The sequence below is a fragment of the Mixophyes fleayi genome, chromosome 1 (assembly GCF_038048845.1).
Source record: "Mixophyes fleayi isolate aMixFle1 chromosome 1, aMixFle1.hap1, whole genome shotgun sequence".
In the NCBI taxonomy this organism is placed as follows: Eukaryota; Metazoa; Chordata; class Amphibia; order Anura; family Limnodynastidae; genus Mixophyes; species Mixophyes fleayi.
Window position 1 is genome coordinate 266359451 of NC_134402.1, and position 24816 is coordinate 266384266.

The 24816-nt window shown below is 42.4% G+C and overlaps 1 protein-coding gene across 1 annotated transcript in view; it reads right to left on the reverse strand.

Annotated features, from left to right (window-relative positions):
- Positions 1-17490, reverse strand: part of DENND4C (DENN domain containing 4C) — a 185954-nt gene extending 168464 nt beyond the window's left edge. Inside the window, exon 1 of the mRNA XM_075210659.1 lies at positions 17322-17490. The gene's annotated coding sequence lies outside the window, so the exon portion shown is untranslated. The remainder of the gene's footprint in view (positions 1-17321) is intronic.
- Between the last annotated feature and the right edge of the window lie 7326 nt (positions 17491-24816).

A 24816-nucleotide genomic window follows, 5' to 3' on the forward strand; every position in this document is an offset into this window, starting at 1 on the left:
CTCTTCTTTTTAAATGTCTTTATTTAATGTAGTTTTAAATTGTTATTGCACTTTAGGCGGATATCCAGCAATCAGTGGGTAAACAGATGCTGGTGTATTAGTTTTACATTAGAATATTTGTGGGTTTTTTTTGCATGTTCACAATTCGGGTTCCCATGGTGACGTTAGGCACGTCTCTTATGATTATGTTACTTATTCATAGATTCATAGGCAGTTCAACCTAGTGGGAGTGATATTCCCCTGCAATGCATGCTGGGAAAGTACACAGACAGCTTGTTTCACATTGCAACAGGTGTAAGGTATGATAATTATGTTTTGCACTATATGTATTAAAGTACGTTTTTCAGAATCTCACATGATGTCTCTGAGGAAAGTAATTTACTGAAACATTGGAATGGATTAAAAACACCCTTTTGATAAAACTACATTTTGTCTTAAATCCTTGAGTGCCGCCTCACCTGGAATCTATATCTATAGGGAGTTTTTTGTTTTCATTTTGTTTTCAATATATACACACATACCAAATCAGGGTTCAGACGCTGTCTCCTGGGATAGAAAAGGGACTTTTTCACACAGCAGTCATAAAATAAAGGTCACATCATTTCAATGTTATGATAAAAAAAACAGGCTCAGCTAGTGTTATTAAAGTAGAAACACCAATAAAACATCAAAATAAATCCTTGCCTGACCAGCTATAATAAATACATTTGATAATCACTCTCTAAGTGTGGAAGGACCGAATGTCCAGCTCAAAAATAAACAGTAATTGGCAAATTTAGTTCACTTACAAATAAATAGCAGTTTTCTCTCTCTATGGAAGATTCCAGACTCTTTCCCAAGGTAATGAGAGAGAATGAGCATGCAAACGGACAGTCTTTTAAGTTATATCTTGCACGTACAAATATTAAATAGCCTGCTGTCTGACTGCTGAGAAGAGTCTAATGCATGAAGGCCCTCCTCTCTCTCCATTCACTCCAGGAAACACTTGAACCAGCTCTTACTTGAGCCCAAAGCTTGTGGAAAGCTGCCTTTAGTAGAACATCAACTTTCTCTGGAGTTCAAAACACACAGGTCAGAAACCAAGCGAGGGAGGGAGATATGAATGGATTTAAGCAACTCCAATATGGCTTAAGATGTATCTTTTGGGTCACTGCCCTCCTGTGCTTTGGATTTGGATCAAGTTCGTGTTTTGGATCTGGATCAAGTTCGTGTTTTGGATCTGGATCAAGTTCGTGTTTTGGTTTTGTCAAAACCACCCTTGTGTGTTTTGGTTCTGTATTTTTTTTTGTTCCTACATTATAAACACTAATTTCCAGTCATTTCCAGTCAATTTTGACCACCTCACAGATCACAATATTTTTTTCATCCACTTTCGGACAAAGACTGCACCAACCTGGCTGGCTGCTAAGCGACAGAGCAATGGCACAAACACACGGCAACTTATAGCACATCAAGGAAATATTGCCACACAGTAGTGGCAGAAAAGAAAAGTGGTGCAAGATCGAATTGTCCTTGGGCCCTCCCACCCTTATGTAAGATATTGAAAAGAACATGTATATTTTAACAAAGCAAGCACTCCAATGACAAGCAGTGCCACTTTTGTAGCTGAAGTGTTTTGTTTGTTTGGGCTCACACAAAACAAGCTACCAATAGCTTAGCTGCCATAAGCCGAACAGTGCTGCCAATGAACTCTACATTATTAAACCATGTCTGCTTGTGCTGCATCTTTAATCTGCTTCTCCTCTCTCAAACTTATATAGACACAAAAATGGATATTTCAACTGGAGTGGCATTACATCTGCTTCAGACAGACTGACACGGAACATGTGGGCAGCATGGAATCAGTCATCTTGGAATAGGCTGCATTGAACAGAGATTTAAACAAATCCGTACCCAAGTTAAAACTTGACCCACCGGATGACATTCCGGATTAAGAGAGCTTGTACACGAGAGATACACTGCGCGTCAGAAAAATACAGAGGAGGTCTTGAGGTAGGACGATAAATATGTCCAGTTTAAAAAACGGCTAAGAGACCTGAGAAAACAAATGGGTGTGTCACGTACGTACCCCTGCAGACAAAGCTTTGGAAGATGAAGACAAGGAGATCGCCGCCACCCAGAACACTCCTATAACACAGTTGGAGATGGTGAACCCAGTGGCTGTCGTGCTTAGTTTGTTTGGGCCCCTACAAAACAAGCTAACAATGGCCTTAAGCCACCTAAGCCAACAGTGCTGTTAATGAACTCTACTGTTGTTGTCATCATCCTCAGCCTCATCCTTATCAGTGTGTACATCATCCTCACACATTATAAATTCATCCCCGCTGGAATCCACCATTACAAAAGCCTCTGTACTTTGATGTAATTGGCGGGAAAGGCCTTCCTCGTGGAAATGGTAGTTCATTTTGATGAATATCATTTTTCCCACATTTTGAGGAAGTAGCCTCCTACGCCGATCACTGACAAGGTTGTCGGCTGTGCTGAAAACTCTTTCCAAGTACACACTGGAGGATGGGCAGATTAGGTAGTGCAAAGTGAATTGGTACATGGGTCTCCAAATTTCCTTTTTTTTTTTTCTCCCAGTATGTAAAGGAACTGGCTGATGCGTTCATTTTTATGCTGTCGTTAAAATAATCCTCCACCACCGTTTGGATGTTGATAGCAGGATCAAGTGGAGTTATGGCAGAGGTATCACGTTTTTTGGTCAATTCTTTTAGGCCAGACCAGAGGGTAAATGTATCAAGCTGAAAATTTTTCTACGGGTTTGCAAAAACCAATGAGATTCTAGCTATCATTTATTTAGTGCATTCTACAAAATGACAGCTAGAATCTGATTGGTTGCTATAGGCAACATCTCCACTTTTCAAACCCGCCGGCAAACTCTCAGCTTAATACATTTACCCCCAGAAGTCAAAATGTTGTGCTGAGGCATCTGCATCATCTCTGTGTGTCTTGGGAAAGCTAAGTTTTTTCCGAGCAGCAGTTGCCTGAGAAACTGGAGGAGACGCCATCCCGTCACGCAACACTTGAGCTGTCATCTTGTTCACCAGGAGCTACTTGCATCTCGAGATCTAGGTCAGTTGTAAGCAAAGAGAAGACATAGCTCTTGAACCTAGGATCAAGCACAGTCGCCAAAATGTAGTGATCCGATTTCAAGATTTTGATAACTCTTGGATCCTGGAGAAGAAAATAAAATACTTGATCTACAAGTCTGACATACTTAGCATAATTGCTTAATTTCATCTCCTCCTTTAGTTTCTCAAACTGCTTTTCCAAAACTCTAATTAAGGGAATCAACTGGCTCAAGCTAGCAGTGTCTGAACTCACTTCACAGGTGACTACTTCGAATGGTTTCAGCACCTTGCACAACACAGAAAGTATTCTCCACTGCGCTTGAGTAAAGTACATCCCCCCTCCTTTCCCAATGTCATTTCTTGTGGAGTAAGCGTGGATGGCTTTCTGCTGTTCCTCCATCTTCAGAAGCATATACAGGATGGAATTCCACCTGGTCACCACCACTTGCTTTAGTTGGTGGCGGGGCAAATTTAATTGCTCTTGTAGCTGCTGCAATCTCGTACATGCTGTTGCTGTCTGTGGCCCGTAAACTATTTGAACATTGCAGCCATTCGGCATCTCCTGTACTTCCCTGTCATTTTTTAAAAAATTCTGCACCACCAAGATTATTGTGTGAGCAAAACAGGGAATGTAATGGAATTCACCCAGCTGTAAGGCTCTCACAATATTGGTGGCGTTAAAGGACATATCCTGAGGAGAGTCCAAGCGGGATAAGCCATGTTGCAATGACATCCCTTAGTTTTTATGACAGATTGTCAGCTGTATGCCTCTTGGTAAAGCCAGTGATACACAGAGCATCCCACCTCAGAAAAATGTGAAGCAGTTAGGTACATGCTGCTGCTGTTCCTGCTGCTGAAGGCGAATCACCAACCCAGTGAGCTGTCACAGTCATATAATCTTTAGTTTGCCCAGTTCCGCTTGTCCACATATCTGTGGTTAAGTGTACAGTGGGTAGATTGGCATTTTGCAGCCCAAAAATTATATGGGCTACAGAGGTGAGAAATAGCTTTTCTAGTAAAATGGTGTCGTGATGGAACTTGGTAACGAGGACACAAGACCTCAATTAACGGTCTAAAACCAGCTGCATTAATAGTGGATATTGGACGCAGATCTCATACTAGCTATGGCGCTTGTGATCTGCTTTGCGACTGGGTGACAGGTTTCATACTTGCTTCCTCTTGCAAAGGATTGTTTAACAGTCAATTGTTGTAAACTAGAAGTAGTCTTCTTCTTGGTCTGCTTCTGGCATAAAGATCCACCCCCAGCAGCAGCAGCGGGACGAATGCTCAAGATTTCTTCGGAGGAATACTGGATGGTGGAGGAGTCATCTAGCCTTAGCAACTTAGATGCAGGACTAACTCCGATCGCTACTGAAGATATTGATGAGGAAGGTGTTGTCGGTGTAGATTGCAGTTGTAGGGACCTAGCTGAGAGAAGGGACCTAGCTGAGAGAAGGGACCTAGCTGAGAGAAGGGACCTAGCTGAGAGAAGGGACCTAAGCTGCTGGACTGCTTGTTGTTATAGTCTTTAGCACAAGTTTCAGAATTTCCAAACAGCTTGCCATGAAGTCACTTCAAATTGCGCAACATGGATGAGGTTTCTAGATGGTTAAAAGGTCCCTACCTCTATCAACTGTGACTTTACAAATGCTACAAATGGCTAGACAACTGTTGTCAGGATTTGGGTAAAAATAATTCATAAGAGGTGGATTTTTTGGTCTTCTACGCAGGCATGACAATGGCCTTCTCCTTATCACGTGGAAGAACTGCTTTCACTGGTGCAAGACTTACACAAACAAGATCAACCTCATCAACATCCTCATTAGTGCAGTTGTCAGCTACACAAATATCCCCCTCATTCTGTTGCAATTGCAAAGTGGCATCCTCAATTTGTGTATCACCAGTTGCACTTTGGCTGCTCATCCACACATTTGTTTCCCTGACTATGCACTTTACCATAGGCTTTCTCGGAGAACCGAGCATCTCTATCTGTTATAGGCCTTGTTGGTCAGTTTTGAACGACGTATAATTCTAGACAGATTCACAGTTGTACCATACACTCTCTATATCTGTATGATGAACTTGACAGTTCTTCGGAGGATATTAAGAGTCTCGACTGATGCCGATAGGTATTTACCATTGCAACACACAACTGAAACACATGTTGGGCTAAAAGGGTTAACGCTTCAACTAAGAAGTTATTGCTTGGTAGACTTCGTTAAAAAAACAAAAACTGATGCAGTTCCCTATGCTGCACATTTAGATACTTTACCCTATACTAAAGTCTACATTAAATGGTCAATTGGCCCAAACTACATGATGACACCCTAGAAGAAGCAATGACAAGATTACGTTCAGTTTCAGGTCATTTACCCACTGGTGTTAAAATACTGCATCAGATCTACTTTATTTATATATTATTTTTTTTAATCAAATGTGTCCATACCCATTTGCGCTTACAAATGTGTTTTATTTACTTTTTTATACTTTTGTGTCATGGGATTGGGTACCCCTTAACATTCTACTAAGGCCACTGAGATTTCATTACCCCAATACCATAGGAGTCCAGGGATGCCGGGAATAACCCCATTGCTTTTCAGGAAGGAGCTGGTAGTCATAAACTCCAGCACTAAGCAACCATTTGCTCTCATATGAGAGCAGACACTGCGATTTTCCCAGCCTAGGCCTGTTTCCACTTCAGCAGTGGGACCCAGTACTAGTTGTCCCCCTGCTATAGTGGTAACCAACCAAAGTTAACTTGCGCTAGGGCTGGCTAAGAAATAAATGATATATCTATTTATTAGCAGAGTTTCTCCTTTTTATAGACCTTTCATTTCAATGGGGTTTCAACACACTGGGAACCCGACTTAAATGGGATATTGAAATGGATGAGAAAAGCTCAAAGCCACTTTTACCTGAATACATTTGCAAACACCTGGAAACATATCCAGCACATATAAACTGCAGGAGTACTGTATGTGAACCGCATATATGAACACATGCAGAAATGTATAGCATTTAATTGCTTTATCATATAAGGTTTGCAGTTGCGTTTTCCCCCCCACAATGCCAGTGGGTAACCGACACAAGTAAAATAGATTCATAAAGTCTACTACACTCCAGTGAAAATTCAAGCAATGGGAGTCCTGTCTAGTTATCAATGTGCAATACACAGAAAGCTAAATATTCCACGTAACTCGGGAGTACCCACCGGACTTCGAGCAAAAATATACTGGAATTTCTACATATTATATTTAGCTACCCAAGCAATGACTTGAGGTGTGTGTTTCTTAGTATCAGTCAAGGAAGTGGTGCCAAATGAACGAAAGTTAAATAATCTAAGGCTCCATTTGTTCTATGTTTGAAAGATAAAATTATTAAATAGAAGGAGTCCAAAGGTCCCTAGAGCGAAGCAATAGCTACAGCTGGTGAATGATTTGTTAATGTATTGCAAGCTTACCATCCAGGCAATGCCATCCGCACACATTACCTCTGCCCATCCCTTATCACAATCCAGAGGGTTGGCATTTCTGCTGACGACACAGGGCACAAAGAACATCTAATGAGATGAATGGTTTATTCTATAAATTTTACACAAAAAAAATAAATAAAATGCAATATTGCTGTATGTGGCGAACTAAAATACACACGATGCCCATGAATAATCCAAATGATCCCATAAATCTGCATGGAAGATTTGCTGTCAGTAAGTTAATAATTGCTGGGTATAGTTTGAACTTCCTAAAATGAAGCACGTCACACTCAGGTTTCCATGTTTGCACAAAAATATTGACTACTGAATTTCCTATTAACAGCACTGTTATCATGGCTCCAAGCCCAATTCCCACTAACCTGCCAATAATCAGTATAATACAATAAGAATAACGATCGCTTGTCTTCTATATAGCCCGTAGCTATTTATACTCTTTTGTAAATGTCACAATGTAGGTCAGTGATGACTAAAAGAAGGTCCAATGGCAATTACAGGCAACATGAAGTAGCTGGAAGGTCGCAAGAGTGGCCCTTGCACAGAGGAAAGAGAAAAAGCACAGTGCACTCCTTCCTCCATTGGGTATGCTGCGTGATCTCCCTGCACTGTGCAGAGGAGGTCATGTGCCGTGAAAGTTGGCTGCCCCCACTCTGAAAGATCGGAAGCAGCTGGCTGAGGGGGGGGGCAGGCGAAGGCTCAGCTGGGCCGCCTGTTGCCCTGTGCAGTCCTATGGCAGCCCCCAGCTTCTTCCTGCTTTATGTTACATCAGTCCTTTTCTATGCTTTATGCCTCATGTGCCTCAGCTCTTGCTTTATGCTCTACCAAGCTTCTTCCAGCCCTAACTCTTACTGGATAAGAATTGGGAAAACGGGGTGAAGTTTGACGGTCATTAAGCAGAGATTAAACTGAACTTCATATTCTACTCTATTTTATATCAAGGTTCTTGTGGGACAAATAGTTTTGACATTTGTCATATTTAGTCCTCTTTATGTAACTAGCTGAGACAGCAGTATTCAATGTTATTCACACTACACTGAAGAAATGTCTATAATGATTTTGGATTAAAAAAAAAATTGCTATATATATATATATATATATATATATATATATATATATATATATATATATATATATATATATATATATATATATATATATATATATATATATATATAGCAATCGCCCTTTGCAGAGACAATAATACCCTCCTATACCCTCAATGGAAAAATACACACTGAAAAAGGACTCCAAAACTCCCTTCACCAAAACTTAACTATAACTAATCAGCAGTGTAGTATGCGAGTATGTAAATACACATCAGCTTTATATACAGTCATGGGGAAAAGTTTTGAGAATGACACAAATATTATTTTTCACAAAGTCTGCTGACACAGTTTTTATGATGACAATTTGCATATAATCTAGAATGTCATGAAGAATGATCAGATGAATTGCAATTAATTTCAAAGTCCCTCTTTGCCATGACAATGAACTTTATCCCAAAAACATTTCCACTGCATTTCCGTCCTGCCACAAAAGGACCAGCTGACATCAGGTCAGTGATTCTCTTGTTAACACAGGTGAGAGTGTTTAAGGGGACAATAAACAACACACTGGAAGCTTTAAGAGGAGGGTTTTGCTTGAAATCATTGTTCTTCCTCTGTCAACCATGGTTACCTGCAAGGAAACACATGCAGTCATCATTGCTTTTCACAAAAAGGGCTTCACAGGCAGGCAAGGATAGTGCTGCTAGTAAGATTGCACCTAAATCAACCATTTATCGGATCATCAAGAACTTCAAGGGAGAGAGGATCAATAGTTGTGAAGGTTTTAAGGCGCCCAAGAACGTCAAGCAAGCACCAGGGCCGTTTCCTGAAGTTGATTCAGCTGCAGGATCGGTGCACCACTAGACTAGACTAGACTGATATTCTGCAAAAGGTACAGGGATTGGATTGCTTAGGACTGGCGTAAAGACATTTTTTCTGATGATTTCCCTTTCAGATTCTTTGGGGCATCTGGAAATATGCTTGTCCGGAGAAGAAAAGGTGCTACCATCAGTCCTGTGTTATGCCAACAGTAAAGCATCCTGAGACCATGCATGTGTGGGGTTGCTTCTCAGCCAAGGGACTGGACTTACTCACAATTCTGCCCAAGAACACAGTCATGAATAAAGAATGGTACCAAAACATCCTCCGAGAGCAACTTCTCCCAACCATCCAAGAACATTTTGGTGACGAACAATGCCTGCTTGATGGAACCCTTGCCGTAAGGCAAAAGTGAGAACTAAATGACTCCAGAATCAAATCATTGAAATTTTGGGTCCATGGCCAGGAAACTCCCCAGACCTTAATCCCATTGAGAACTTGTGGTCAATCCTCAAGAGGCGGGTGGAGAAACAAAAACCCACACATTCTGACAAACTCCAAGCATTGATTAAGCAAGAATGGGCAGGCATCAGTCAGTATATGGCCCAGAAGTTGATTAACAGCATGCCAGGGCAAATTGCAGATGTCTGCAGAAAGACAACACTGCAAATATTGACTCTTTGCATAAACTTAATGTAGTGGTCAATAAAAGCCTTTGACACTTAAGAAATGCTTGTAATTTTACTTCAGTATACCATAGCATCATCTGACAAAAAGGTCTAAAGACACTGAAGCGGCAAGCTTTGTGAAAATCAATACTTCTGTCATTCTCAAAACTTTTGGCTATGACTGTATATTAGAATACCGCCTTGGAGACGTAAGGATTACTCAACGTTTGCAACTTAGCCTGCCTAGTGATCCAGAAAGTGCATCACTTATCAATTCTGAACACAATATTATATATAAAAATCATTGGTCTGTTTTTTTGACTGTCCGGTTATGCATTCGAACACCCTGCACCGATTGGGATGAAGCCAACACAAGGTGGTCCTGTTGGATCCTGGCCAGGTTTTAGGGGGGTAAGGGTCCTGGTCAGACCTCCCGTTGGTGTACACCGGGCAGAACACTGGAAGCCTGTTCTGAGCCTTCCACTGGATGGATTTGGATCACATTTAATAAAAAAAAAAACGGCACTGGGCAGCCTCCTCATGGGTGTGTTCGAAGAGCTGCTAATTATTTTTAAAAGGTTGACAGTTACATCTAACTCATTTAAAGATTTAAACCCGGGCAACGCCGGGTACTTCAGCTAGTATTGTATATAACCCTCTAACCATCTTTCAACTTCCATTAGACTTCACGTGGTATAACAGAGGTTTAACCATTTCACCCAGACAACCTGCTGATAGCAAATAGACTCTACATTAGGCTAGAATCAGATGTCAATGACCTGCTCTTGGACAGGAATTTATGGGTGATTAAGAGACATTTAGTATCCTTTATTTTCCTTTTTAAAGATTATCTGTACTGACAACAATCTCCCAGATAATGATCTAAACATGTGTTGCTATCGCTACCAAGGGAGTGTTCTGTTTACTGCGCCATGAGCACACAACAGGCAACAATCTATATCATAGTTTTTAACAGACTTCGCAAGCTATCAACTCAGAAAACATCTGGTCAGTGTCACAAAAACCAGATAGTGGGAATGGTCTTGATCTCTGGGGGCAGCTGTCACTCAAGCAGAGAGGTGCGGAGTCTAATGGAGGAGAGGTCGCGGGCCTCTAGGGAGCGCAGAGCAGATAATACAGAGAATCACAAAGTAACTGTAAGGTAGAATGGAATGTAGCCTCAGGTGTATGGAATTCCGGAACAGGACGGGTGCTGTGCGATGATCAGCAGTATAGCCACAAATCACGTTAATAGGATAGGCTGAGCAGGAAGTACAGTCACAGGTCTAAACAGCGGAATAGGCTGAACAGATATAGTTGTGAAGCGATGCACTGTGGAAAGCAAAATCACTGAGATCCACACAGGAGTTATAACTCTGGAACAGGACTAATGTTGCAGCCGATGGACGAACGGCCTACCTTGCAAAGACAGGAACAAAGGTAAGTATGTGCATGGATGGGAGTCAGAGGAGATGCTTCCTATCAAGTAGGAGACCTGATGAACCGACACCCACAGAAAGGTGGAAGACCCTTATGAAGGGAACTGGCTGGTGATCCTCCTGTCTCCGTGGAGCAGAGGTTTTAAAAGGTTCCCGGGGTTGCGCATGTGCAGAATGTTTGGCAACATGGCGTCCGAGGAAAGAGGAACGCCAGACTGTAAAAGAGAAAGGAGTAACCACGGAAAACCCATGTATAAAAGGCTCAAAATGAAACTAAACCGGTGAGATGCGCGATTGTTTGTTCACACTGGTAGATAGTAGTGATATTAGATATTGTATAGTAGTGTTTACTAGCTTAACTTAAAGGGGTGAAATATAAAAGGAAGCACATTATAATCAGCTACTAAAAAGAGTAAAAATATATATTTTTTCTTCATTTTTAATTTTGGCAAGTATATTTTCTCTGTTTAAGGAATAAGCACAAAAGTACCATATGTTCTTGTGCCATAAGCGCTGAAAGATGTAAACAAAGCAGCAGAACTATTGAACCCTTCTCAACCATAATATGCTCATCCAACCACCATATAATAAGTAGGTGTAATGGATACTGAAAAACTCTGTGCAGCTAGTACTTCAAGGAATGGACCTCAGTGGGTTCTAGCAATGCAGGGATCAGAAACTGGAGCGCTCCCAACATAGAGAAATTTTCACAGTGGATGAAACTAAGGCTCGAGTATCCCCATTATTGAATGCAAATAATAAAACTGGTACCTGCAACTTAGCACCAGAAATCGTAATAACGCTCTTAAACAAGAAGAGTGCTATGAGGTTTGAAGAAGAGTCTGATGTCATTGTTTGAATGGAAACTACACTCATGGTCAATTCATAAGCCAAGGATCTGGGTAACCAGGTGGTCAAGACATAAGCAGAAACTCTGATAGCAGAGCTAGTGTCAATGTTAGTAAATGCTAGCAGCGATGTTTCTAGATTCAGCATACACAGAGTTAATGACATAGGCGCAATAAATATGAACAATAGGAGACCCAGAATCTTAGGTACAGTCCAAGTGTCTGGTACCCGATGTAACATCAGGAGCAGTGGAAATTCTAGATACGGAGACAGGCGCACAATAATCTAGCAACACAGCAGTCAGCGTAATGCTTTAATGTAGTGTCTGAATTGAGCCTGGCATGGATGACTACAGCAGTGGAAGAATAAAAATACCTACCTAGCGCGTAGGACAAACGTTGTTTGCACATAGCTCAGAACATGACGCCAAGCAACAGACCAAATTCCCAGCTTGCAAGCCAATCACCAAACTGGGAGTGACCTATACTTCACACACTGAACAATCTTACAGAAATCACATACATGAATACAATAAACATAATAACAGATACAAGAATACAATTAGGCATAGTAATACATAACTGGAAAGTCATTAGCTAGCAATTTCAGTTAACACTGATACAGGGGCAAATACCATTTTTTGAGTGAGTGATCGGCAGAAGATTCAGCATAAGACATGACATCAGGATCGTACTAAGTACACAACACAAGACAAAGCATATAGAGGACCCTGCCCATGAGAGCATACATTCTAGAAGGAATGAAGTAATGAGAAACAATATGTGCAAATGGGTGTATGTGATGGAAAGAGGAAGTAGAGAGTGTATATACATGAGGGTCTAGAAAAGGATAGGGTAGGCAAGCATGAAGAGGGGAGTTTTAAAGGAGACTTTGAAATATTGTAGGTTGAGTGGAAAGTCTGTTGGGGGAGAGGCGAGAAACAATGGGGAGCCAGTGAGGGGATTTACAGATTGAGGCAGCAGATGACGAGTTGTGGGAAAAGCAGATTAGTCTGACACAGCATTCAAGATGGACTGGAGAGGAAAAGTGCGGAGGAGATTACAGTAGTCAATGTGGAAAAATAGGATTTTTATACTTACCTAAAATCCTAGTCTGTTGGGGACACCGGGATGTAATGTAGACAACATAGCAGTGTGGCACTTTAATAAAGTTGTAAGCTAGCCCTAGCTCTTCCCCCTCTATACCCCACTTCCTGTTTAAGCCTCAGTTTATGCTTAACCAAGCCTTAAAGGAAGGAGAAAATAGACAGAAAGATAGGAATCAAAGCATCAAGGATGGGCGCCCGGTATATCCCAATGGACTAGGAAAAAAAAAAAAAGAATTTTACGTAACTATAAAAATCCTATTTTCTCCCACATCCAATTGGTGGACACCAGGGACATTACAAAGCCACAGTTACAGGTGTGGATGTTCAGAACAAACAGTGCTAAGCACCACTCTGTCAAAACTGGCATCTCCAGATGCAAACACATGATACTAGAAAAGAGAGTAAAGTCAAAGAACTGCCTTAACCTCATGAACAATAAAAGGCAGAGACTTGCAAGATATGGCAGCAAGCTCAGAAGACTTCTAGTTGACATAATAATTGACAGGAAAACCTGTTTCCAAGTCAGAAATATCAAATCAACCGTATCCAGGGATACAAACGGGGAATGCTGTAAAGCAGTCAACATCAATCTTAACAGTCAAGGCGCTTTAACACCTAAACCCATAGGGGAAATAAGGTGCAGACAGCAGACAGCCTATCCTGCATGAACAAAAGCAACCTGGAAACCTGAAAGAAAATATAGGATATTCCTCTTAATCTACACCAGGCAATAAATGTCTTCCAGACAAGATGAACATTTTAGCTGAAGCCGCTTTTCAACCCCGAAGCATGGTTTGCACCAGGCGCTCAGACAAACCCTTAGCTTGAAGATCATGGCTTCAACAGCCACATCATTAAGGACAGATGTCCTAACCGAGATGATATCAGACCTCGACTTAACAGGTCTAGTCGTAATGGCAGCCACCATGACCCACCTGCCCGCGATGGAAATAACGTCAGTGTACCGAGCAGTCCAAGGGCAACCTGGGGCCACCAGATAACAGGAACACTCTCTCTCATAACATGTATCAAGACACTTGGAAGCATGGCTACCGAAGAGTAAATGTAACTAAACTGAACTGCCAAAGGATGGACATAGCGCCTACTGAGACAGCCAGCGGATCTCTCGTTCTGGAACAAGTGAACTAAACTATGTGGTTCCACCAAGTTTGGCTGCTAAGAAATTCGGTGCCTAATTATCCTCCTCCTGGAAAGAGATTTGTATAACCGCCCGAAACTTAGCTACGGCCCATCGAAAGAGCCTGTGCGCCCATCTTATAGCTAAACAACTCTTGGTGCCACCTTGTGGATATATGTACATTACCTCTGTGACATTGTCTGATGGTATCTACGTCCCCTGTCCTGCAGCAAATGTTGCACGCTGTTTAGAGTGCAGAACACTGCTCGCAGTACTATTACAGTGAAGGGAAGGTTGGATTCTTCCAGAGCCCAAACCCCTGAAACCCAGGCATACAGACAGACGGCACCCCAGCTCCGAAGAATCGAGAATGATCAACCCAGCAGATATTGTTGTCTTGCTGCCACCAATAGAGCAACTGACATACTCAAGGAGAAGGACGGAACCGCAGAAAGGACAGTGCAGGCGGGATCTGTTCGACTCGGAAATTATTCCAGTCGGAAACTCCCGTACATGAACCCGAGGGTGGAATAAACTCCCAAGCCTTTTTGTGATTCTAGAACTGGAAACACAACTCCTGAAGAAATCAGGGAGCTGACAACTTGTGGCAGAGCCAGTCGCCTACTTGGACTTGCAGGAAGTCTCGTGAAAAATAACCTCATGGAGGGATAATTGAGGCGAGCATACATGGACACCCCATTCCAGAACTCCCCGTACCCTGGCATCTGTCATCTGTGATAGCTGTACCAATTCCTTAAAGGAAAGACATGAGTCCCCATCACAGCAAACCCTGGAGGGGCAGAATGCCTGACACGCCAACTGCCTATCCGTTTGACAGTGCACCACAACCTCAGGGAAAATATGAGAACTGTAGCCAACAGGGCACCTGGGACTTACGATATAGTGCTGCCCAAGACCCACTGAATAGATCATCCACCTATTAGGAAGGGGGAAACGACTAGAATTCTTTTCCTGCCTGGAAAAGGGAGAGAACTATGTAGGCTCAGGAACTAAGGAACTACACCTGCAGTGGCGCACGCAGGGGGGGTTTCTGAGTCTCCAGAAACCCCCCCCCTGCGCTAACTAAGTGGCCGCTATAGCTGCACTGTCCTATACAGCAGCCGCGGCGCTGTCAAAGAAGCGTCCGCGGCGGTGCTGTAGTGTATACAGCACCGCCGCGGACGCTTCTTAGACAGCGCCGCGGCTGCTGTATAGGACAGCGCTGAAGAAACGGAGCTGCGGGGGGGGGGGGGTTTGGGGTCGCCCCTGACCTGACGTACAGCCCGTATTAAATCTTCTACCCCCTGACAGTCATGGGGAACTTCCTCCACCATAGAAGAGCTCTGAGCCTCAGGGTAGTCATCAAATACCCTCCTCCTGGAAATAACAGTCAGAATCTGACCCATTTCACTGCAGGGGCGCTGCCACCCACCTGCACTTATGGGAGGAGAGAGGCACAGCTGAATGCAACCTAAGGAGGAGGAAACGGTAGACTAAACTTCATACCTAAGTCGCAAGACATCCTACACATCTAGACACAACTAAACTGAGGCTTAAGCAGGAAGTGGGGTATAGAAGGGGAGGAGCTAGGGCTAGCTAACAACTTTATTAAAGTACCACACGCCTATCTCACATTCACTATACCCCAATGTCCCTGGTGTCCCTCAATTGGATGTCGGATAAATAATGAGAGTTGCTTCAACTACTTCCTGAGTAAGGGAGCAAAAATTGTTGGCAATATTGCAGAAAAGTAGGCGACAGGACTAATCTGAGGAGGTAGTCAAGGATGATTGAGGCAGCGTTCATAGGGACGTCCTAACTGTGACAAAAATGTGGGACAGGGCATTTACATTAGTGAGGGGAGATGAGCAGCAAGGTGGCTAAGTGGTTAGCACTTCTTCTTTACAGCACTGAGTTCAATTCCCGACCATGGCGAGCAAGAATCAGAAGTAGAGAAACTGAAGGAGTGACCTGAAAGGTGGGAGGCGAACCCAGCATTGGGAAAGCCAAAGGAGTGAATGGTGTCAAAAAGGAGAGAGTGATCGACACTGTCAGAGAGTGGTTACAGATGGTTAAAGACAAATCATGCGGTTGGTGAGGGAGGTCAGAGAAGCATATTGCTAGTGAAGAGGCGGCACAGTTGGACAGGGCAGAGATGGAAGATTTGATATAAATTTAGTGAGAGAGAAGGAAGTCTAGTAGGAATAAAGGATGAATTGAAAGTGGAGAAGTCAGTGTTGGCGCCAAGATTGAATTAAAATGATTACCACTTCTGCAGCAGCCTACAATTTAACTACCACTATCAACAAGTTGATGAGCACATTTCTGGGCAGATCCCTCAGGTTGAACATTTTTCCTAACAGTTGCTGCAGCTTTCTTCATTCAGGAAATGCATGCCTTTAAGAAATCTCAGGTGATAAACAAAGATTCACAGCTGTTTGTGCATGAAAAATTTGATGCAGCACGATGCAATGCAAAAAAAATAAAAAAATATATGATAATTACGGACTAAGTAAGAGCATGCTGTGACCAATGTGAGAATATACATACATGTTGGTGACAGAATACTGAACAAAATATAATCGCAGGGAAATAAATGTTATTTACGTAGAACACTTTTTGTACCAGCCTTTTGCCTTAGGACTTTCTGAAAAATCTTTAATAAGTTGGTATTGGATCTTTTGAAGACAGCGTATGTAATTTATGTGAATAAAACAGTACATGATATGTACCAGTTTAGAAATATCAATATCCCCTAACACAAACAAAACCTGAGTACATCATTATCATATAAGGAAAACGACTCATTACCCAGCTGGTGCTGTATTACGGAAAAAAAATTTCGATTCAGAGGTATTGGAATCTAAGCCATGGTCAGCTACAAATTTTAATAAGACAAAGAGAAAAACTAAAACAAGACAGCAATTGTATTACCTCAAAAAGAAGCATCATTGTGCACAAAATGATCTATACAAATACAAAAATAAAGCCACAAGTAAACACTAAGCATCAATTGTAATATTGTGTTTTGCAAAGGGTCGCTCATTGCAAATGCAGCTATATGTAATATATACTTAAGTAAAATGGGATTAACATTGTATTGCAGATGGACATCTTTACCCAGACACGTCAGTGTTTCAGTGCAGTGTCAAAACATCTTCCAGTGGGAGCACTCTCCATAATGCATGTGATGTGTATACACTGTACATTGACTGTAAATGTCATGTGTCAGTTCCTGCTCTGGGTGTAAACGGACACCAGTTACGAAGAGCACTGTCAGGTAACCTGATACACATTGAGAATTCTATATACACAAACACACTTTGTGTTACACGCTCATATTATTTTATGTACACAAACATAGGTACTTTCGTTGTACTAGAAGAGTGGCCGACAAAAAGGAGATTTGAACAGAGGCTTGGCTCACTAGTATCAGTAAATACGTGGTGTCTGTGCCAGTGGCACCATGGTGTGTGTTCGTGTACACACAGGTGCAACTTGTAACTTGCAGCACTGTGAACACTTGTTGATAAAAAGTGCATGTGGGGTGTTTACTGCTGCAAGGAGCGGAAGGACCCGGAATATAAGCGTGCTATGGTAAATTACACACCCCACTCACTGACACCCAACCCAGCCCCTCTCCACGGCCCCGGGGTTCGAGCCCAGCCCGCACCTTGTTGTGTCTCTTACCTGGTGGGCGGAGAGCAGGTCACAAGTAGTAATAGTCCTGATTCCAACCGTGATTCCCTACAAGTCACCACAAATTGCGCTATAAAATCACACAACTACTTAACCCCGACACTTCGGCCGTGATCAATGCCGCTGGCGCCATGATCTTCACTGGCGACCGGAGAATACTTCCGGGCTTAGCTCCGGTGACCGCCTCCCTATCGCCGCCTGCTGTCCAGTCCCTGTATACACACCCAGGTCCCAGAGCAGGGGAGACCTGAGATGACGTCGTTTTCTCTTCTTGCATAATTGCCATTTGTAAATAAGTGGAATGGAGATGTAATGTAACCGTTTATATCACATTCAAAGTAAAAGAGACTTGGAAGAGAGATGCAAATTGTACTGTGGGCAAGTCTTTAGTTGTTCAAAACAATTTCCGTGTGTTTGCAAAATTACTGCATTAGTGCCTTTCTTCAGCATTGTATTTGTTTTTATATAATTTCCCCCCCTCCCCAATAGGCAACCTGGGAGGACAATGCAATAACATATCTTCTTTTTGGATGTGTACATATGAAAGAAAATGTAAGGGATAATTCCACCAAAAATTAAAAATTAGTTTCAGGTGAAATAGTCTAAGTGAAACCTAGGGGTCTATTTAACAAGCGGTGAAGAGCCAAATGTTGGCGAAAATGTGGAGAAGGGGGCCTAAGAGCAGCCCCAACTTGGTAAATAGCAATAGTACTGCATTATGTATCACTACAATTTGATTGGCCCCTTGCTGTATAATAAATAGAGCCCCTAGTCCCCAAAGGTTACTTACCTGGGCTCTAGCATTCAGGTTTTGAGGTGAATGACCCAGCATCTTGCTCCCCTCACTCCTGTTGGCCCTCACAGGCCACATTTTGCTGGTGGACAGCACAGAGGCATTTTCAAAAAAAGTTGCAAATAATGATGCTGTTAAAATTATGGGGAATTACAAAAGAAGCAGTGAAAATGTCATAGTGAAAATGCCATATTAAAGTGAGTATTATTTACAAAAATAATATAAGTGCTGAGGATAGTTAGCAAACATATACAGCGCCTAATCCTGTTCTTGTAGAATTGTACTGGCTGCTCAAAGCAAATATGGAAATGTTTGCACTTAGGTTTTCAGTTGCCTTATTAAAGGCATGTAAGAGGAGCGAATCTGTGCCACACACAATGCTATTTCAGTTGGTTAGTTCTAATAAATTGGCTAACCATTATACTGTTTGTGTGCTTGCCATACATGATAAATATCATGTCCAAAATAATTTTAGCAGGTGTAGAAGAAAAAGGGTTCAAAAGTCCCAAATACTTAGGGGGTCATTTATGAAAATTGTTATACACCTAATTGTATAGAAAAAGGTGGTGTGGCTTGTACTAACCAATAAGGTGTTTGTTTTTATTTAGTAAACTGCTAGTCAAATGGCAGAATCTAATTGCTATGGGCAACAACTTAATTTCTACACACTGAAGTTTTTTCAGAAATGTACCCCCTACATTTATTAGAAGTCACCAGATAAAAGATTGATCACATTGGGGTGACTTTTCTACCCAGATGTACCTGAACCCATGCCGGCATTGTGATCCCTTTGTTCGGCACATTTATTTAGCTAATGCCATCGTGCGTTGGAACCTTAAGATGTCAGAATTATGAGTTAGATCAATGCATTTACTTTAAGTTAAAGTCTATCTTTAATCTTAATTCTTTTTAAATAGGTCTAAATTCCCTAAGACTAACATTTTGCCAACAGAACAAAATTTATTCTGAAAGGCGCAAAAACACGTCATTCAGTTAAGGTTATTTGGCATGTGTGTGAGGATACAGTGCATTCTGGCCAGGATTTCTGAACAAACAATACAAAACTTACATCATTGTGTCATATATTCAGTGTTATATGAACAGATTGCGGCAAGGTAACAATGAAGACAGGACCATTACAACTTGTGCCCATTTGTTAATTGTCATTTTATTGTTCTCTTATGAAGTACTCTTATGAAACCAGTTAGTCTTGTTTGGCAATTGCCACACCCATAGCTACTTCTTCCCTAGTTTGTCCCAAATTCTTTTTTTTCCCTTTAATTTACTGTGTGTATGTATACCACTAATTCAATGTTTCTGAACTGGCAATTGTTGCTGAGTGGGCTGAATGCAAAAAAGAATGCACGCAACTAACAAGTCATATTTTTCAGCAATTTTATTGGCTTACTTTCTACATGTTGTCTTGTTATGTCTACTCAAGATGGGTTAAAACATATTTCCTCATAGGTTTTAGGAATAACATACCAAACACACTCCTTTGTATTATACAAATCAGAGTAAATAAAGCATAGACCAGTATGTATGCATGAAAAAAATGGCACGTACAATATATGTATAGAATTTGTTAACAATGCACAACAGCTATATTAAGGGATTCTTGTTGTATACCTGAAAAAGCTAAAAACAGTAAATTGATATACTAAGCACTTGGTACCTGGTTACACACAAAATTATATCTAGTTTTATTAATAGTACAATGTACAATAGCTAGAAAAAAGGGAGGTGGAGAGAAAGGACAGGGAACAATGTAGAAAGCTGAGACAAGTTTTGTGGTGTTTTTTAACATGCCGAGCCTTGTCTAACACTGACTGGCACACAAAAATGTAGATTTTTATTGTATGAGGGAGAAACTGGTATATTACCTTCTCACTGCTCTTTAAAAATGTGAACACTCTATTGATTGGTATATTATGTGGGCACATCTGACTTGTATCTAATAATGTGGGCACCGGCTCTGACAGCTATATATTCATGTGGGCACTTCTGACTAGTATAAATCCCATAAATATCTCTGACTGCTATATACTCATATGAACACTACTGACTGTAATATAGTCACGTGGCCACCTCTGGCTTGTATATAATCATATGAGCACACTATTGGACACTTTAGTATTATGTAGACACCACTGGATGGTTTATATGTAGGCACCTCTGGCTGGTTTATTATAATCATAATATTTGTTGTGGTTATTGTTGCAATAAAATCATACTTGCCTACTGTCCCGGAATTCCCGGGAGGCTCCCGTATTCCGGGGAGTCCTCCCGGAAGAGTAGGCAAACCTCCCGGATTCGCCGAAATTCACAGCATTGAATGGCAGGGGCGGGGCTAATCACGTCATTAAGTCCCACCCCCGCTATTCAATATCGTGAATTTCTGCATTTTACAGTGGGGGGCAGGGCTATGGTGATGCGACAACGTCACCACGCCCCCTCCTACCTCCTGTCACATTACTTCTCCCCCGGAATCTCACCTTTATTCACAACAGTCTGCTTTTAAATTGGTGGGACACAGACAGTCAATTTTGTTTCATAGTTTTATCTTTTATTTGTAATATTTTCTTTTTGCATAATATAAAAAATGTATGCATTTTTATTGTTATTATTACAATAGTATTTATTGTTTTATATCTAAATATAATTTTAATGATATAGCCTTTTTATTTTTTAAATTTATTGTTGTTTATGTATTTTGTTGTGCTTATTTCTTGAATGCTCAAAATTTTTTTTTTTTTACATACTGGGCTCTGGGCTGCTGCATGTGGTTAATGGTTAATCCGTGACACTGCATGTAGATAAACTGTCCCCAATCCCTGAATAGCGTAGCCTGTCAGAAATAGTAATCCCCTAGGCTTGTCAAAAGCCTGCTTCTCTGAGGCCAGTATTTTGTAACTCCCTCCATTTCAAATTCCTTCAGGTGATTCCCTCTCCTCTTGTAGGACCAGTTTACGTTGCCATCAGAAAATGTGGGGCCCAGTGCACAGGCCCGGTGCTCCCATTAGGCAAGGTTAGGCACTTGCCTAGGGCGCCAGGCTCTGGAGGGCGCCACAGATTAAAAATTTCTTTAAAACTGTGCGGCGACCGCTGACCATACCTTTCACGGCCGCCGCACAGCTTCAGATACATCCACAGGGAGGGGGGAGGGACTAATGATCATCACCATCGCCGTCTCTCTGCTCCGTCTCTTCCCCTCCACTCACTGACTATCGGGTCATCATCACTGCCCGACAGTGTCAGTGAGTGGAGGGACGCAGAGAGGAAGCAAGTTAAGGTAAGAAAAGACGGGGGGGCGCCGATTTTGAAAATGTGCCTAGGGCGCCAAGGACCCTAGCACCGGCCCTGCCAGTGCATATGAAACAGTGAGACCCCACCCCCTTGCTTGACCCCCCTCATCGCCACAGGCCTGGCGGACACATAGGAAGAGCCATGGCACACAAAGCAAGCGCATTCTATGCTCCTCCCCTGTTTTTGGACTGTGTTGTTCTCCCCTACCTGTAATTGTAGCAATCACAATCTGCTAGCTCCTTGTCTGGATCTTGTTTGAAAAATGGTAAGGTACAAAAATTATGGAAAGCCGCACAATAAGTGAACATAGTACATAGCACACACAGATCACACAGTATATAATATATGCAACAAGAAATGTTTGCACAAATCTGTGCTTCTTCAAGGGAGTTCTTGCTGCTTCAAGTTAAGTGTCAAAAGACTAAACAGTTTGAAAGCGCTCATGATATGCGTTTTATGTCTGTATTTTCTGCAAATAAATAGGGATATACTGATGTATCTTAGAATGGTATATATACTGGGTGGACAATAATCAAACTGCTTGTAGTTTATGGGGGTAATAGTTAATAATGTATGAATATTTACAAAACATTTAAAAGAAAAAACAATATAGGATCACTTACAACAGATGTAATAGTCATATGTTTCTAAGGTCCAGTGAATATTTTGGTGGATACACTCGACAACGGTTCCAGGCATTATAACAGAATAAAAGTTCTTATCCTAAACTTTCACTGTGACCGTCTTTTTCTTTTTCTTGTGTTCTTTCTCCCTTGATGTGATTCTTGCAGCGAACCGAGATTTTCTCTTTGAGCACTGCCGTAGTTGTTAGTCATGGTGCCACTATTACCCCCATAAACTGCAACCAGTTTGTATAGCAGTCCACCCACTATATATACCACACTCAGATACATCCGTTTTTCATCAGTATATTCTTTGGTTAATACATGCAACCAACCTTTAAAAGGGCTGCACATTGCCATTGAATTTGGGGAAAAAAGCCTTGGCACACATCCCAAAATGCCCCCACATGTCATTCATACCTCCCACATGATCCAAAATAGCCCCACATAACTTCAGACCCACACTTGTCACAAAATGCATCCACATGCTCTCAGACTCCAACAAGCTCTAAGATCCCTCATGTGCTCAAAAACTTCCCCATAAGCTCATCAGACCTCCCCCCTTGCCCTCAGACCTCCACACATACCATTTTATATGCCCATCAGATCTCCCCACATGTCTTTTACCTTTCCTTTACACTTCCCCAAAGGCCTCTTAACCGTCCCTCTGACCTTTCCACATGCCTCTTACCCATACTTGCCGACTTTTCAAGGAAGCTGTCCAGGAGGGGGTACGTCGAGGCGGTGTGGCCAAGCTAATTGCGCCGTTAGGCCAGGCCCTCTGTCAGCCGTTGACAATTTTTGCTAATTGCAGCAGAGGGCGGGGCCGCCATGACGCGCATAGCCCCACCCCCACCCACTTCACCAACGGAGATAGCTGGATCCAGGAGGTTTGCCTGCTTTCTCGGGAGTCTGGGAGAACTCCCAAAAATTTGTGAGTCTCCCGGACATTCTGGGAGAGTAGGCAACTATGCTCAAACCTTTCCCTCAAATCTCCACATATGCCTCTTACCTGTCCATCAGACCTTCCCACATGTCCTTACATGCCCATCAGAACTCTCCACATGCCTCTTACCTGTCCCTCAGACCTTCGCACGTGCCTCTTACCTGTCCCTCACACCTTCCCACGTGCCTCTTACCTGTCCCTCACACCTTCCCACGTGCCTCTTACCTGTCCCTCACACCTTCCCACGTGCCTCTTACCTGTCCCTCACACCTTCCCACGTGCCTCTTACCTGTCCCTCACACCTTCCCACGTGCCTCTTACCTGTCCCTCACACCTTTCCACGTGCCTCTTACCTGTCCCTCACACCTTCCCACGTGCCTCTTACCTGTCCCTCACACCTTCCCACGTGCCTCTTACCTGTCCCTCACACCTTCCCACGTGCCTCTTACCTGTCCCTCACACCTTCCCACGTGCCTCTTACCTGTCCCTCACACCTTCCCACGTGCCTCTTACCTGTCCCTCACACCTTCCCATCACACCCTTGTATGCCCATCAGATCTCTCCACATGCCTCTTATCTATCCCTCAGACCTCCCCACATGCCCCTCACATCCTGATCAAACCTCTCCACATACCTGTTGCCTCTCCCACAGATTTTACCGCATGCCCCTTACATGCCCATTAGACCTCCCCATGTGTTCTTTACATGCCCATGAGACATCTCCACATGTCACCCAGACTTCCACACATGTCCCTTGCATGCCATCAGATGTGATTTACAGTCACCCAGAATGCTTAAGTGATATTATAATATAGTCTAGTTGTAGTGATGAGAATGAAAGATTTTTTATTTTTTTTTCATTTTTGGTTCAGTTTTTACTTGGATAGATCGTTTATAGTAAGAGGATTGTGTGATTGATTTCCCTTATATAGCAACACTATAAGACCTAAGGAATTATTTATTAAAGATTAAAAAGTTTTCATTATAGCTTATGATCTTAATCACTACAATACAAAATTAATTTTTACATTGTTGTCCTGTATTGACACACCTCTACAGCTTGACGCAGTATAGTCATATTCTCTGCTGGTGCAAAGGTTTAAGATCCAATGAGACGCAACTAACAGAGGAGAAGGAGCCGGTGGTCGTTTTTGAGAGAGATACGTGAGATACAGAGGGAGATCTCTAATGTGTTGAAACAAGGGGACAAAAAGCAAAGATAAGTGGTTGGGTGGCATAGGTGGTATGGCTGTCTGTGATGTCAGTGGAGAGGCTTTCCTCCCTTTCCTGGTATTGTAGCAAGAAATGAAGGGAAGCTTGCTGCCGCTAGGATCATCAGTGGGCAGCAGGCCCCCTGGTGCCATCGGGCCCCTTACAGGAGTACTTCCTGTACACCCCTGAAAGGCACCCTACCTGTTGGTCAGGAGACTGGGTGATAAATGCCACACATTCTGATTGCTAGTATACAAAGTCACATCAGGTGATGAGTAGAGAAAATCAAGCTACAACTGGTAACAAGTGTAGTAAGAGGAGGATATTGTGTGGAAAGTATAGATGTCACGTCTTTCACTAGAAATATCACTGACTGTTATTGGCGCTACTAAGCTGAGAGGCGCGGAGTCTAACGCACCACCGGTGTTCACCAGGGACCCCCGCAAGAAGGTATGGGCTTTACTGAATGTGATGCGCAGGTCGCGGTTCTCTCAGATAGTCACCAATGCAGTGAATGAACAGTAGTTAGACAGGCCGAGTCGAAACCAGAGAAGCGCAGTACCATGGAGAGAAGACAAAAGAGTAATCAGAAATGGTCCAAGGGTC